Source organism: Tenrec ecaudatus, chromosome 2 (assembly GCF_050624435.1).
Source record: "Tenrec ecaudatus isolate mTenEca1 chromosome 2, mTenEca1.hap1, whole genome shotgun sequence".
Lineage (NCBI taxonomy): Eukaryota > Metazoa > Chordata > Mammalia > Afrosoricida > Tenrecidae > Tenrec > Tenrec ecaudatus.
Window position 1 is genome coordinate 33,556,596 of NC_134531.1, and position 15,727 is coordinate 33,572,322.

General features: G+C 44.2%; 1 protein-coding gene across 1 annotated transcript in view; it reads right to left on the reverse strand.

The window, feature by feature from the left end:
• PRLR (prolactin receptor) overlaps positions 1-15,727 on the reverse strand; it is a 245,733-nt gene that overhangs the window by 47,975 nt on the left and 182,031 nt on the right. The window lies entirely within an intron of this gene.

Below are 15,727 nucleotides of genomic sequence, written 5' to 3' on the forward strand. Positions count from 1 at the left end.
GATCAGAATGCGGAATGTGTGAAGTGTGGATCCAGGAAAATTGAAAACAGTCCAAAATGAAATGGAATGCATAAAGATCGATATTCTAGGCATTAGTGAGCTGAAATGGACTGGTATTGGTCAACTTGAGTCGAAAATCCTATGATTTTCTATGCCAGGAGTAGCACACAAGTAGAATTACATGACATTCATTGTCAAAATGGACATTGGAAAATCAATAATGAAGCACAATGCTGTCTGTGATCAAATTATTTCTACCCAACTTCAAGGAAATCCAAATCAATACAGCTATTATTCAAATTTATGCACCAACCACAAAGGCCAATGATGAAGAAGTTGAAGAATTCTACCAATGACTTCAGTTGGAAATTGTTCAAACATGCATTCAAGACACTTGTATAATTATTGGTGATTAGAATGCAAAACTTGGAAAGAAAGAGGAAGGAACAGTAGTTGGAAAATACAGACTTGGTGATACATATGAAGCTATAGATTGCATAATAGAATTCTGTAAGATCATTGCCTTGTTCATAGCAAATAACCTTTTACCAACAATGCAAAAGGATGCTCATATACACACAGACCTCTCCAAATGGAATACACAGATCAAACTGACTACATCTGTGGGAAGACACAATGGAGAAGCTCAATATAATCAGCTAAAGCAAGCCCAAGGGCTGACTGTGGAGCACACTATAAATTGCTCATTTGTCAGTTCAGAATAAAGCTGAAGAGAATTAAAACAAGCCCTTTAGAGCCAAAATATGAGCTTGCATCTGTCCTGTCTTGAATTTAAAAAACTTCTTTAGAACAAATTTGCATTTAACACCAATGACAAGAAGACCTGGTGAGCTCCTTCCCGACACAATCGCTGAAGACAAAGCAGGTGCATAAGGAAATGTGGTGAAGAGAGCTGATGGAGGCCGGCTATTAAAAAATATAGTGTCTAGGGTCTTAAAGACTTGAAGGTAAACAAGCGGCCATCTAGCTGAGAAGCAACGAAACCCACATGGAAGAAGCACACCAGCCTGTGTGATCACGAGGTGCTGAAGGGATCAGTTATCAGGCATCAAAGAACAAAAACTCATATCATTGGCTGCACACCTCCATGATACGATCGCTGAGGACAAACAGGTGCATAAGCAAATGTGGTGAAGAAAGCTGATGGTGCCTGGCTATCAAAAGATATAGCATCTGGGGCCTCAAAAGCTTGAAGGTAAATAAGCGGCCATCTAGCTGAGAAGCAACAAAGCCCACATGGAAGAAGCACAGCAGCCTGTGTTATCACAAGATGTTGAAGGGATCAGGTATCAGGCATCAAAGAACAACAACAACAACAACAAACATATCACTGTGAATGAGGGGGAGTGCAGAGTTGGGACCCAAAGCCCATTTGTAGGCAACTGGACATCCCCTTACAGAAGAGTCGTGGGGAGGAGATGAGCCAGTCAGGGTGCAGTGTAGCAACTATGAAACATACAACTTTCCTCTAGTTCCTAAATGCTTCCTCCCTCCTCCCGCCCCCCCGCCCCACCCCACTGCCACTATCATGATCCCAATTCTTCCTTATGAATCTGGCTAGACCAGAGTCTGTACACTAGTACAGATAGGAACTGAAAACATAGGGAATGCAGGACAGATGAGCCCTTCAGGCCCAGTGGTGAGAGTGGTGATACTTAGAGGGTCAGGTAGAAAGGGAGATCCCTATAATGGGGATCTACAGATAACCTCCTCCCTGGAGGACAGACAACAGAAGAGTGGGTGAAGGGAGATATCAGACATGGTAAGATATGACAAAATAATAATTTATAAATTATCAAGGGTTCATGAGGGAGGGGGTAGTTGGGAGGGAGGGGATAAATGAGGAGCTGATGCCAGGGGCTTACATGGAGAGCAAATGTTTTGAGAATGACGAGGGTAGTGAATGTACAAATATGCTTTACACTATTGATGTATGTGTGGATTGTGATAAGAGTTGTATGAACCCCCCCAAAAATTATTTTTTTAAAAAGGTCAAAAAGCAGAAAAAAATAAAGACCCGGTGAGCTGTGGGAGGACATCAAGAAAATCATTCACAACAAAAGAAAGATGCCATTAAAAAGACAGCAAAGACAGAAAAGATCAAAGTGGATGTCAAAAGAGATTCTGAAATTTGCTATAAATCATAGAGTAGTAGCTAAAGCAAATAGAAGAAATTATTAAATCAAAGAGCTGAATTGAAAATTTCAAAGGGTAGCTTGAGAAGACAAAGCCAAATATTGTAATGAAATGTGTAAAGACAAGGAATCAGAAAACCAAAAGGGATGAACACGCTCAGCATATCTGGAATTGAAAGAACTCAAGTAAAAGTTTAAGCGTCAAGTTGCAGTATTGGAAGATGTTATGAGCATAATATTGAATGATGCAGGAAACAGCAAAAGAAGATGGAAAGAACACATAAAGTCACGGAACCAAAATGAACTAGTTGATATTCCACCATTTGTGATGAATGGAGAAAAGATTGAAGTTGTCAAAGATTTTGTCTTACTTGGATCCATCATTGAGGCTCATGGAAGCAGCAGTCAACAGATCAATGGACACACTGGATTGGGCAGATCTGTTACTTAAAACCTCCTTGGAGTGTTGAAGGACAGGGATGTTCCTTTAAGGACTAAGGTATGCCATACCATTGAAAATGGTAATGGTATTTTCAATGGCCTCATATGCCTGTGAAAGTTGGGCATTGAATAAAGAAGACCGAAGACGACTCAATGCATTTGAATCGTGGTGCTGGAGAAGATAACTGAATGTATTATGGTCTGCTACAAGGAAAACTGATGGGTCTTGAAAGAAGGGTGACCAGAACGCTCCCTAGAGGAAAGGATGCCGAGGCTCCACCTTCCACACTCTGGACATCCTGCCAAGAAAGACCAGTCCCTGGAGAAGGGTAACACGTGCGGTTAAAGTGAAAAAGAGGAAGGCACTCGATGAGATGAAGTGACGCAGGGGCTGCAAAGATAGGTCGTGCATAGGAACAATGTGAGGGGGAGGGCAGTCCTTGTTTCCTTCGGTGGCGCACACGATCGCTATGAGTCAGACCCAATGTGATGGCAACCACATCAACAACAGCAGCAGCTGCTGCAACAACAATGAAGAGCCCCATTTACACACGCTAAAGGTCTACTATCTCATGTTCACTTTCTCCACCAGACATAAGTCCCAGGATAATTATTTTAATACAACTTTGTGTTATCACAATCCAATATTGTAGACACTCAATATTTGTCAAAGCATGGATGAACGAATGGGTGACTAGATGGATGAGCAAGTGGGTAGCTGAATATATTGATGTACAGATGCATAGATGGATGGATGGATGGATGGATGAAAGCTGGATGAATTTTCCAGACACAAAGTAGGCTCACCCTGCCTCTTTTCATTAAAAAGAGCTGAATCTGGGTCCTCTATCAACCACTTCTTCACTAAATTAGCCTGAATTGGGAACATTTATTATTCCATCTGCACACTCAATTTACTGAGAATGCTACCCATTACAGCCCATGTAACTTTCATGTTAAATGAGAGCTTCTAAGGGAGGGTTCTCAGCCTGTGGGTCATGACCCCTTTGGGGTTCGAACGACCCTTTCACAGGGGTTGCCCCATTCATAACAGTAGCCAAATGACAGTTATGAAGTAGCAATGAAAATAATTTTATGGTTGAGGGTCACCACCACATGAGGAATTGTATGAAAGGGCCGCGGCCTTAGAAAGGCTGAGAAGCACTGCTCTAAGGGAAGCTAACTAGAAGTGAAGAGGACACAAATGCATATCAGCCGTTAGGGAGATAAGCAAACAACGCCAGAGATAAGTAGCCCCAGGAATGTCGAATGAAGAAACAAATTTGAACGGACATATCGTACCTGAGTGAGGAATGGTGACTCAATCAGGTAAAACAGGGTGAGTTTGTACGAGATGAAGTGAGGGTGAGAGGGAGTTTTGGGGTCTGGTAATAGTGCCAGGGTGTGGCAGAGATGCCTGGGTGACAGGCAAGGAAGTGAGGTTTCTTTTAACTTTTAAAAATCATTTTATTGGGGGCTTATATAACTCTTATCACAATCCATACATACATCCATTATATAAAGCACATTTGTACATTTGTTACCCTCATCATTCTCAAAACATTTGCTCTCCATGTAAGCCCCTGACATCAGCTCCTCATTTATCCCCCTCCTTCCCCACTACCCCCTCCCTCATGAACCCTTGATAATTTATAAATTATTATTTTGTCATATCTTACCCTGTCCGACGTCTCCCTTCCCCCACTTTTCTATTGTCTGTCCCCAGGGAGGAGGTTATATGTAGATCCCTGGAATCGGTTCTCCCTTTCTATCTGACCCTCCCAGTATCACTGCTCTCACCACTGGTCCTGAAAGGATCATCCCCCCTGGATTCCCTGTGTTTCCAGTTCCTACCTGTACCAGTGTACATCCTCTGGTCTAGCCAGATATGTAAGGCAGAATTGGGATCATGATAGTGGGGGCGGGGTGGAAGCATTTAGGAACTAGAGGAAAGTTGTATGTTTCATTGTTGCTGCATTTCACCTGACTGGCTTGTCCCCTGCTCGCCATCCTTCTGTAAGGGATGTCCAGTTGCCTACAGATGGGCTTTGGGTCTTAACTCCGCACTCCCCCTCATTCACAATGATATGATTTTTATCCTTGCTACATGATACTTGATTCCTTCGACACCTCGTGATCGCACAGGTTGGTGTGTTCTTCCAACTTGGAGTTTCCTCAACATTCACTTCTCTCTGCCCTTCACACCACCCTCGGAACTCTGCTCCCCCCGCTTCACAAAGCAGAGACACAGAAGCTTCTGGACCTTGGTGGAACATGCACCCAACTTCTCCGAGGGAACCCGACTAAACCTATTAAACTCCTCGTTAGGCACAGGCAACCCTTCTCGGAGACCTGCACAAGGAGGTTTTCCATGACATTGCCTTTCATCCAATGGTCAGGAGCTTAGTGGAAAACAAAAACCATCCACTTGATCCTACCAGTTGATCCTACGTCATAGCCACCATACGGGACACCGTCCAACTGTCCCACGTGGTTTCCAAGGCAGCGAATCCTTACTGAAGCAGACTATCACGTCGCTCTCCTGTAGAGGAGCTGGTGGGCTTGAACCACTGGCCTTTTGACTAGCTGGAGCTTAACTGCATTGCCACCGGGGCTTCTCGGGCTTTTCAGTGACAAATAATGGCGTTATTTCCCAGCCCGTGGGTATCTTAAATAAATTTAAAACAGCAGCCGTAAAATAATTCTAGGGAATTCTTAAAAAACAAGTGAGCAGGAACATGGAATAAAACCTATTGAAACTGCTCATTATTTCCCCAGTGAGGGGCCGCATGCTCAGCCACACAGGTGGGTTTACGCAGGCCATGAGCTGTCCACGGCTGCATGGATTTTGCCACAACACGTAGGAGCCCTTTCTATGGCTCATCCTCTTGGGGACCATTTTCATGTATTGACACTACCAAATGCCCAGCTTTCATTGGGAAACTGCTCTTGTGGTCTTAATATTTTTCCTGGGATTTTTTTCCCCGTTGCTCAATTAAAGGAGTAAAAGCTGTTTATTTTTATTTTGATACTTTAGTAATGATTTTCATATTATTTTAATACAAAAAGACACACTTTCCGATTCTGAATCAGCCTCAGGGAGACATCAGTGTGAATATCCTGGCAGGGATGCAGCCAATCTTTCTTCTCTGCACCTGAGGAGACGTGTGCCTCAGCATGGGGATGCTACACATGTATTTGTGGTACTCAGTTTTCCTTATTCCATTTCACAGGTTTCCATAGCATGAAAATGATCAAACGAGTTCAAAGACTGCAGAATATTTCCTTATGTGCATAGACTTTGATCTAGGTAAACAATGTTTTATCAAATGACATTTACGTATTTCCAGTGATCTGTTCGTAATCAGGCACCCTGATGGAGTAATGGTGGTGTGTTGTTCGAAACCACCAGGTGCTCCCCGGGGAAAAAGATGAGCTTGTCACTGTCTCAGAAACCCACAGGCACACTTCTACCCTGTCCTACAGGGTTTCTATGAGTCAGAATTGACTTAATGGCAGTGAGTTTGGTTTGTTAATAATTTGCACGGAGGTGATATTTTTTGCACAGAATTGGTTTTGCACTTCTGCTCATTTTGGATAGAAGAGTTGTTTTTTTAAAAATCATTTAATTTGGGGCTCATATAACTCTTATCACCATCCATTCATCCATTCTTCCATTGTGTCAAGCACGTTTGTACATTTGTTGCCATCATCATTCTCAAAACATTTGCTTTCTACTTGAGCTCTTGGTATCAGTTCCTCATTTCCCCCCTCCCTCCATGCCCCCCTCCTTCATGAACCCTTGATAGTTTATAAATTATTATTATTTTGTCATGTCTTACACTGTCCCATGTTTCCCTTCACCCATTTTCTGTTGCCCAACCCCCAGGGAGGGGGGTTATATGTAGATCCTTGTAATTGGTTCCCCCTTTCAACCCATCTTCCCTCCACCCTCTTGGTATCACATTGCCACTCTCAACACTGGTCCTGAAGGGATCAACTGCCCTGGATTCCCTGTGTTTCCAGTTCCTACCTGTACCAGTGTACATCCTCAGATCTAGCCAGATTTGTAAGGTAGAATTGGGATCATGATAGTGGGAGGAAGGGAGCATTTAAGAACTAGAGGAAGATTGTATGTTTCATCATTGCTACACTTCACTCTGACTGACTCGTCTCCTCCCCATAACCCTTCTGTAAGGGGATGTCCAGTTGCCTACAGATGGGCTTTGGTTCCCCACTCTGCACTCCTCCTCATTCACAATGATATGATTTTTTTTGTTCTTTGATGCCTGACACCTAATCCCATGGATACCTCATGATTACGCAGGCTGGTGTGCTTCTTCCATATGGGCTTTGTTGCTTCTGAGCTAGATGGCTGCTTGTTTACCTTCAAGTATTTAAGACTCCAGATGCTAGATCTTTTGATAACCGTGCACCATCAGCTGTCTTCACCACATTTGCTTATGCACTCATTTTGTCTTCAGCAATCGTGTTGGGAAGGTGAGCATAATAGATTGCCAGTTTAATAGAACAAAGTGTTCGTGCATTGAGGGAGTACTTGAGTGGAGGCCCAATGTCCATCTGCTACCTTAATACTAAACATATAAATATATGTACATAGATCTATTTCTCCATCATCATATATATATATTTACATATGTACATATATGTAATTTTAGGCATCTATTTAATGTAAATTTACACATATGTAAATTTAGGCCTTCATTTAGGCCTCTATAAATGCCTTTGCCTCTTGATTCTTTCCTCTATTTCCTTTTACTTTCCTAGAAGAGTAGTTTTTGATTGAAAGTATATCCTTCAGATTTTTAATGTAACGTAACAAAAAGCTTGGAGCAACATATATGCAAAGAGAAGGTACAATCAAGTACACTCACACTGTTACCATATAGCACCCAGAAATGTTTGGAAACTCAATGGCGACATCCTGGAATCTCACAGGGCTTGGAAGAGAAGAAAACGAAAGTATTTGATATGAAACTACTTCAGAACCATCCTACGAAAGCATCGTGGCGGTGGTGCTCTGAGTCATCAAGCCCATTGCTACTCACAGCAACCTCCTGTGACAAAGTACAACTGCCCCCATCGGGGTTTCTGGTGGCACGGTGTTTAATAGTTTCACTATTTACCCAAAGGTCAAGAGTTGGAACTCACAAACTGCTCCTTGGGAGAAAGATTCCACCATCCCCCTGGGTCCAGTCTGCCCTGAGCTATAGCCTTTCTAAGAGTTGGAATCAATCACCCTGGTGGTTCTGGGGTTGGCTTGGGATGAATCCTCCTTGGGTGCCCAGTTCCAGTCGGGATGAATAAGAAAGATCATGGAATCAGAGAGGGTAGACCCAGAGTGACAAAGTTATCCCCAGTGCCATGTCTGCTAGTTATAAAAAACTGGTTGGTGGTCAAGGGAGATGTGTGCTGAGAGCTAGGAGACCCTGGAGTGGATGCTCAGAGTTAGCATCCAGGACAAGCACCTTTATGGGTAAGCAGTTGCATCCATATTTTCTCTCCAAAGGTTGACTTCCCCCACTGCATTTGCCTCTGGGAGCAAAATTCTTGCTGAGTTAGGAAATCATTACTGAGACCAATATGCAGACCACCTAGAGAACACCCAGATTAATCTCCTGGCACCAGAGTTTTAGGACACTAGAAAATACAGGTGGCAACCAGAACCCAAGGCTTGATTCTGAGTCATAATGACCCAATCAGTTAGAGGAACTGCCTCTGTAAGTTTCCACAACTATAATTCTTTATAGGAATAGAAAGCCTCAGTTTTCTCCAAAAGGGGACCTAGTAGTTTCAAACCACTGACCCTGCAGTTAGCAGCCCAACACATCACCTGCTACACCATCAGGCTCTAGCTTTTTAGGAACCCCTGGAGAAAGTTGTTTCTTTTTGTCCAGAAAATGCTTCCTGAAAGCTTTGTTCTAGGGCAATATTCTTTGGGAGGCGTGTCTTTCAGTCGGTTGGAATCAGCTAGTAGGGATTAGAAGCCGATAGAACAATCTGATCCTGCCAGGCATCTCCATTGCTCCCTATCCCAGGATTCTTTTACATAGCACATGTAGCCAGACTTGGCAGAGCTGCCATGTTGGCATATGACCTCACCTGCAAGGTGTAATTTTCAGCTTAAGAATCTCAAGCATTTGATGCAATTCCGAAGAGAACAAGGGAATCTCAACAAAGGGATGCAATACAAATCCTCCAGTGGATAGCCAGTATCTCATCCCCGAGTGAAGGTGAGATGGTGGACCCATTTTCCTCAGATGCCGCTATAGGTAAATAGGCCTCTGCGTGGTTTAAGCCATTAGTGTGCTTCAGCACTAGAAGCTTTGGAGGTTCAAATGAACCCAGGTGTAGCTCAGAAGAAAGGCTTGGCAGCCAGCCACTGGAGACCAGGCGGCACAGAGGTCATCTATTCTAACACACACTGGGTTGCCACGATGAGTCAGAATTGACTCAACAGCGACTGTTTTCATCTTGGTTTGCTTGTGATACCTGTATATACCGATTGAACCTGGATTAGTGAGATCAAGTCTTTGAGATCTCCAGGGCTAAGCAGAAGGCACAAACAGCTGTGCTCCATTAGCCGCAAGCTAATTGAGGCCACCAGGTGCTCTGTGGGAGAAAGAAATATTTACTCCTGTAAATATTTGCTGACTTGGAAAGCCACAGGGGCAGTCAGCATCAACTTGATGGCAGTGAGATCGGTTTTGGGGTTTATGAACTTGAAGCAGGGTTGGGGAATGTCCAGTATGTTGCCTGCAAAAGGCCCCAAGATCATCAATATCAGCTAGACTCACATGCCTCCCCAAAGAGAAGCAATTCTAGCCATCACATTAGAAGTGAGTTAATTAATTGTTTGCCTGCCTAGGACAGCCTGAGTATGATGTTATGATAAATACCCAAATGGTTCTTAGCAGAAAAGAAGGTTCCCTACCCCTGATCTAAAGGACGCCATTGACACTGACCCAGCCGTGCTGCAGAAGACAACCTGGCAATCCACTCCTGTAATGATTGCAGTGGAGGAAGCTCTATGGAGCAGTTCTAGGTCTCCATGAATCAGAATCTACTCAGCAGCAAAGGTTTGGTCTGGTCTGGAGCTTAGGAAAGTCAGGAGCTGAGATTGGCTTTCTGCAGCCCCTGCTTGCCTGCTCCTGCGGGGACTCTGTACCTGCAAGAGTCTTGGAGCATGGCTCACCTTGAAGCCGTTGTTCCTGTCTCCACTGTCTCCCATGTTGAAGGAGGGATAATTACGCCACCCACTTCCAGGTTCCAGATACTGTAAGTTTCATGTCTCTCTCTCCCAATGTCATGTAACTGACAGTCGGCTCAGCCTCTCTATACTCGAGTTTCCCACCTGGAAAAGGGGGTGGTAACAACCCTTCCCTACTCATAGCCCTGGTGGCATAGTGGGTTACATGTTTGGCTGCTAACTAGAAGATCAATAAGTTGAAGCTTGCAGCCAGTCCATAAGCGAAAGATGGGAGATTCCACTGGCACCACTTGACTGTCACTTTGCTGTACTGTGGTGGCTTGTGTGCGTGCTGCTGTGCGGCTGGAAGCTATGTCACTGGTGTTTCAAATGCCAGCAGGGTCACCCACGATGAACCGGCTTCCACACTAAGAACAGACAAGGAAGAAAGACTTGGCTGCCCACTCTGGAGGAAGGAGCCTAGTTTTGAAATATTGTCAGAGAGAAGGACATCATGCTTGATAGAGTAGAGGGGTAAAGCAAAAGAGGAAGGACTGCCACAAGATGGATTGACACAGTGGCTGCAACAATGGGCTCAAGAAAAGGGACAATTATGAGGATGGTGTAAGACCGGGCAGTATTTCATTCTGCTGTCCCTAGGGCCACTATGGATTGGAGCTGACTTGCTGGCACCTAACAACAACTCTCTCATTAAGAGAGAGAGAGTCTCAGAAACCCACAGGGGTAGCTCTGCTCTGCCCTGTAGGATCACGGTGAGTCATCATTGACCAAATGCCATTGAGTTCTTCATATGCTGTTGTAAAACTATGTGAAATTTAAATGATTGAAGTCTGTCTATGATAGGTGGCCTCAAACTGGGAGGCCTTCTTTCAAAGCCATGGCTGTGTGCGCTGTCGGGTTGGTCTGGACTCATAAACTGCCCCATAGGGTTTGCTAGGCAGTAATCTATATGAAAGCAGATCTCCATGTCCTTTCTCCCATAGTGCAGCCAATGGCTACAAACTGCTGACCTTTTGGTTCACAGCCAAGGGCTTAACCAAGTACACCAGAAGGGCTTCCATGTTAAGCCCACTGTATACCTTTAATCACAGTCTCTATTAGCTGAACCTGAAGGATTTGATGGAACAGGGGCTATAGAATACTCAAACACAGAAGGTATTCGGAGGAAATTCTAGATCAAATGCAAGGCCCTCATTCCACGATGCTCACCTCCCCAACATGATCGCTGAAGACAAAGCAGGTGCATAAGCAAATGTGGTGAGGAAAACTGATTATGCCTGGCTTAAATATTTGAAGGTAGACAAGTGGCCATCTACCTGAGAAGCAACAAAGCCCACCTGGAAGAAGCACCCCAGCCTGTGTGATCATGAGGTGTCAAAGGGATCAGGTGTCAGGCATCAAAGGAGAAAAAAAATCAAATCATTGTGAATGAGGGGGAATTCGGAGTGACTCAAAGCTTATCTATAGGCAACTGAACATCCCCTTATGGAAGGGTCGTGGGGAGGAGACAAGCCAGTCAGGGTGCAGTGTAGCAATGATGAAACATACAACTTTCCTCTAGTTCCTAAATGCTTCCTTCCTCCCACTATCATGATCCCAATTCTACCTTACAAATCCAGCTAGACCAGAGCATGTACACTGGTACAGATAGGAATCAGAAACACAGGGAATCCAGGACAGATGACCCCTTCAGGACCAGTGGTGAGTGGTGATGCGATGCCAGGAGGGTGGAGGGAAGGTAGGATAGAAAGGGGGAACCAATTACAGGGATCTACATATAACCTCCTCCCTGGGGGATGGACAGCAGAGTAGTGGGTGAAGGGTAACATTGGACGGTGTAAGACATGACAAAATAATAATAATTTATCAATTATCAGGTGTTCATGAGGGGGGTGCAGGAAGGAGAAAAAATGAGCTGATACCAAGGGCTTAAGTGGAAAGCAAATGTTTTGAGAATGATGATGGCAACAAATGTACAACTGTGCTTGACACATTTGGATTGTGATAAGAGTTGTATGAACCTCCAAGAAAATGATTTAAAAAAATGCAAGCCCCTGAAAGAACAGCACACTGGCTACCTCATAATCTCTCTAGTGTCAGTTACTGGACCAGGAGCTTCATCCTAAGAAAGGTGCTTGGAGTCTATGCGTCTCAATAGTCGGTGGCTACTGAGATACTACCTCCCAGCAAAAAAGCTGGGAAAAGCTCTCCAGAACAGTGGTTCTCAAGCTTCCTCATGCCGCCACCCTCTCATACAGTTCTTCATGTTGTGGTGACACCCCAACCATAACATTATTTTTGTTGCTACCTCACCACTCTCATTTTGCTACTGTTATTAATCGGGTGACCCCTGTGACAGGGTCGTTTGAGCTCCAAAGGAGTCACGACCCACAGACTGAGAACCGCTGCTCTCAGGTGTCCAGCTGGCACCTGAGAGCCACTCTCTGGTCAGCAGGTACAGGCACAAGCTGGTCTTCTCGGTGTTCAACAAGCAACACTCACCCTTTCCCACTCTGTTTCCCCTTATTGGAATGGACTTTTCAATGACATTTAATCTAACTAGTTATATGAAGCCAGTGGCTGCCTTAATGAGGCATGTAGCAGTTTAGTCTTCCTCTACAATTCAAATGAATGTGCCCCGTGTCTTGATGCTAAGCCCTCTGTCTAGAGTACTACTAGCCAGGTCATCAAATAAACACATTTCTAGCCATAAACGAATGTGCTTCCTCTCCTACCCAAGTGTGAAAGTTTTGTCAAAACAAGTACTTTAGTCAAAACAGGGGCTCAAATGATAAGAATTTTGAGACTTTGGCAGACAAGCGTGGTAGGTGAAAAGAGGATGGACACAGAGCCTCGGATGTATTTCAAAACACGCAGTGCAGATGAGGCCTAGAAAGGGGCTGGAGGTGAGAGGTTTGGATCAACAGATTCTAGCAGATGCCAGAGTGCTTGCAAAAAAGCCTGGCATGCCAGGTGAAATGGAGTTTTGTTCTCCCTAGGGAGAAGGTGCCAGAGAGAGAGAGAGAGAGAGAGAGAGAGAGAGAGAGAGAGAGAGAGAGAGAGAGAGAGAGAGAGAGAGAGAGATTGATTTTGGCTGGGAGGAATCATTACCACTGCAACAGAATGGTTAAGGCTATCATTTAATTCAAAAAGACTAGGGAACAAGATGAAAGGCCAAGTATTAGACAGGATTAGCCTTTCTACTGTTAACACCAATCCCTCCTTTTCAGAGAGAGGCAGTCTCCGTCACCACCACCCCCACCCCATCATCTTAATTCTTTCATGTACTTGGAACGCTGTATTGAGTGTTCCTTGCATCCTGGAACTGAGCTACATGTCTGTTTCTCTTGGAAGGCCACGTTGCTGCTCTCCAAGCAAGTCCCTGCCTGTGTCTTACAGATATTCATTGACACCAGAACCAGCCTCGCAAACCAAACGCCAGACTGTATTAAGAGCGGAGGTTAATGGGGAAGTAGGAAATGTGGAAGTAGGAAAAGGAGATCAACCAGGGGACTAAGAGCCCTTTGAGAGTTAACCTAGATGTGAGCAGTAGAGTGGGTACCAACACTAACCTAAAAATGCTGTCAAGTTGTTTCGACTCCTGGTTACTCCATGGATGCTGGAGTGAAAGTGTGCTCCACTGAGTTTCCTCCGAAGTACATGAACTTGTATTTCTTTTGAGGTACCTCTGGGAGGACTTGAGCTTCCAACGCTTTGATCAATAACTGAGCACTTAAATATTTGTACTACCCAGGGACTCTACCAAAACTAAAGGGCCCTTCTGTACACAATGAGACCAAGGGAATGAATACCTATGGGGACCACAGACAAATATGTAGCCATTGGGCTGCTAACCACAAGGTCAGCAGTTCAAAACCCCAGCTGGCTTCTCAGAAGAAAATGAGGCTATCTACTCCATTAAAGAGTTACAGTCTTGGAAACCCATAGGCTCAATTCTCTCCTGTCTCATAGGGTACTGTGCGTCGACTCAGTGGCCAGTGAGCTGCATTACTTTGCTATCTGTGAGAGCACATGATTTAGGAAAGAGAATAAGGGATTTCTAATTAAATCACTGCCCAGGATGGCTACCTAGCTGATTCAAAATATCAAATTTTATGAAGTAGAGAGAGACAAGTCTTCAAGTCAAAATCCTGTAAGTCAGAAACCAAAACAACCCCCCAAGGTCTATAGAGCGATCATAAATAGCAACACAGCCCAAACTACATGGTGCTTTTCTAGAACTCCTATTACAATAGGGGAAAGACCACTTAGAACTCAGCATAGTCCGGTCCGCCTTGTCTGCCTTTCCTTCATCGAACCAATAGGGGGTCTTTGGTGCCCAGACAAGCAGCCCCTAGAGGAGAGAGCAATGTCTCGAAGTAGCCTGCGTCTATTCTCTAGGTCGTGTGCTACCTAAGTGTCAACAATGGCAACATGAGAACTGTGGGCTAGGAGGAACTCTTAAATACAGTCTGCTGCCCCCATGCAAATGGTCCTCACGGCGCTAGTTTTCTTTGTTGGAAGACTGGTACGTGTATCTTCTAGTGGCTGTGATAAGTCCCAGGATCATTTTGCCTATAACTTTCTTCATCCACGATCCAATCAGGATCCTATCTTCATGAGTTCTTAATTTTATCTGAGAGACTATATAGCCTCTGGGTTACACATGTTGTGCTGGTGCCTGAGTGAGTCCAAATTCCATTTTAGTATAGAATATACCTAGGAAAATCCTAGAGCTTGGCTTCTTCATATATACAGTGGAGTAATAATACTTTACGAATACTTCCCAGCCAGTTCTGAAATCATAGGGAGATAAAATTGGAGCATGTGCCGGAATCATCAAGAAGGGGAGGACATACATGGGAGTGAAGTCATTCTATCCACTCTCAGCTCCCGAATGGCAAAGGAATATTGGAGGGGGGTGAAGCAAGTGGTTGTTTTTGAGCTCTCCACAGAGGAATGTGGCTCGGTATGTCAGGGAGGCGTGGCACCCGGAAGTGGTGTCCCTACCACAGGCAGAAAGGATGCTCCAGAGCCCATCCACCCTACATGAGTCTTGTGATCATGTATGTTATCAGGTTAGGATGGAGGGTAAAGACAACACAGTGACAAAATGTGGGCCCCTGGTGTCCTAAGCATTGATGTTGGGCTTCTAACTGCAAGGACAGCAGTTCAAACCCACCAGCTGCTCTGAGGGAGAACGACAAGACAGTCGGTAAATCCTATAAAGATTTACAATCTTAGAGAACTTAGGCTTTCTACTCTGCTCTAAGTTTCTACGAGTCATAGCTGACTCAATGCTAGTGAGTTCTGGAGTAGCTATGGCAGGGAGCCTCTGAGGGATTTCAGGAGAATCTCAGGAGAAAGACTGGCGATGTGCTGTTGAAAGGTCATTGCCAGGAAAACCCCATGGACCGAAGTTCCACTCTGCAATACACCACAGGGTCGCCATGAGTCGGAATCACCTTAAGTCAACACACAGTGGAAGGGAAGCAGATGGGAAATGATGTAGAGCTGTTGAGGAAAATAAAAACAAACACAACCCTTCTTTTTCTGATTATTCAAAAGAAACACAATCATTGTGGGAAAACCTCAAAAGCACAGAAAAACATGAAAAAGGAAAATGAAAATTCTTTATAATTGCACTGCTAGGGAAATCACCTGTAGTATATATTTTTGGGAAATGTAATTTTATTGATCAATAGAAGGGTATGTTTTATTAGACATACTGTCATCAAAGGCCCAGAATAATTAAAAGCACATGACTTTACAGGGTACAACACAAAGTCATTGTTGATGATATCTTCTTTACATTTACTAAAAGTCAGAGAAAGACAGTCACAACCTCTAAGCAACTGTGTCAAGAGAAAAGTAGAGCACAATTATTTCACAGAAGATC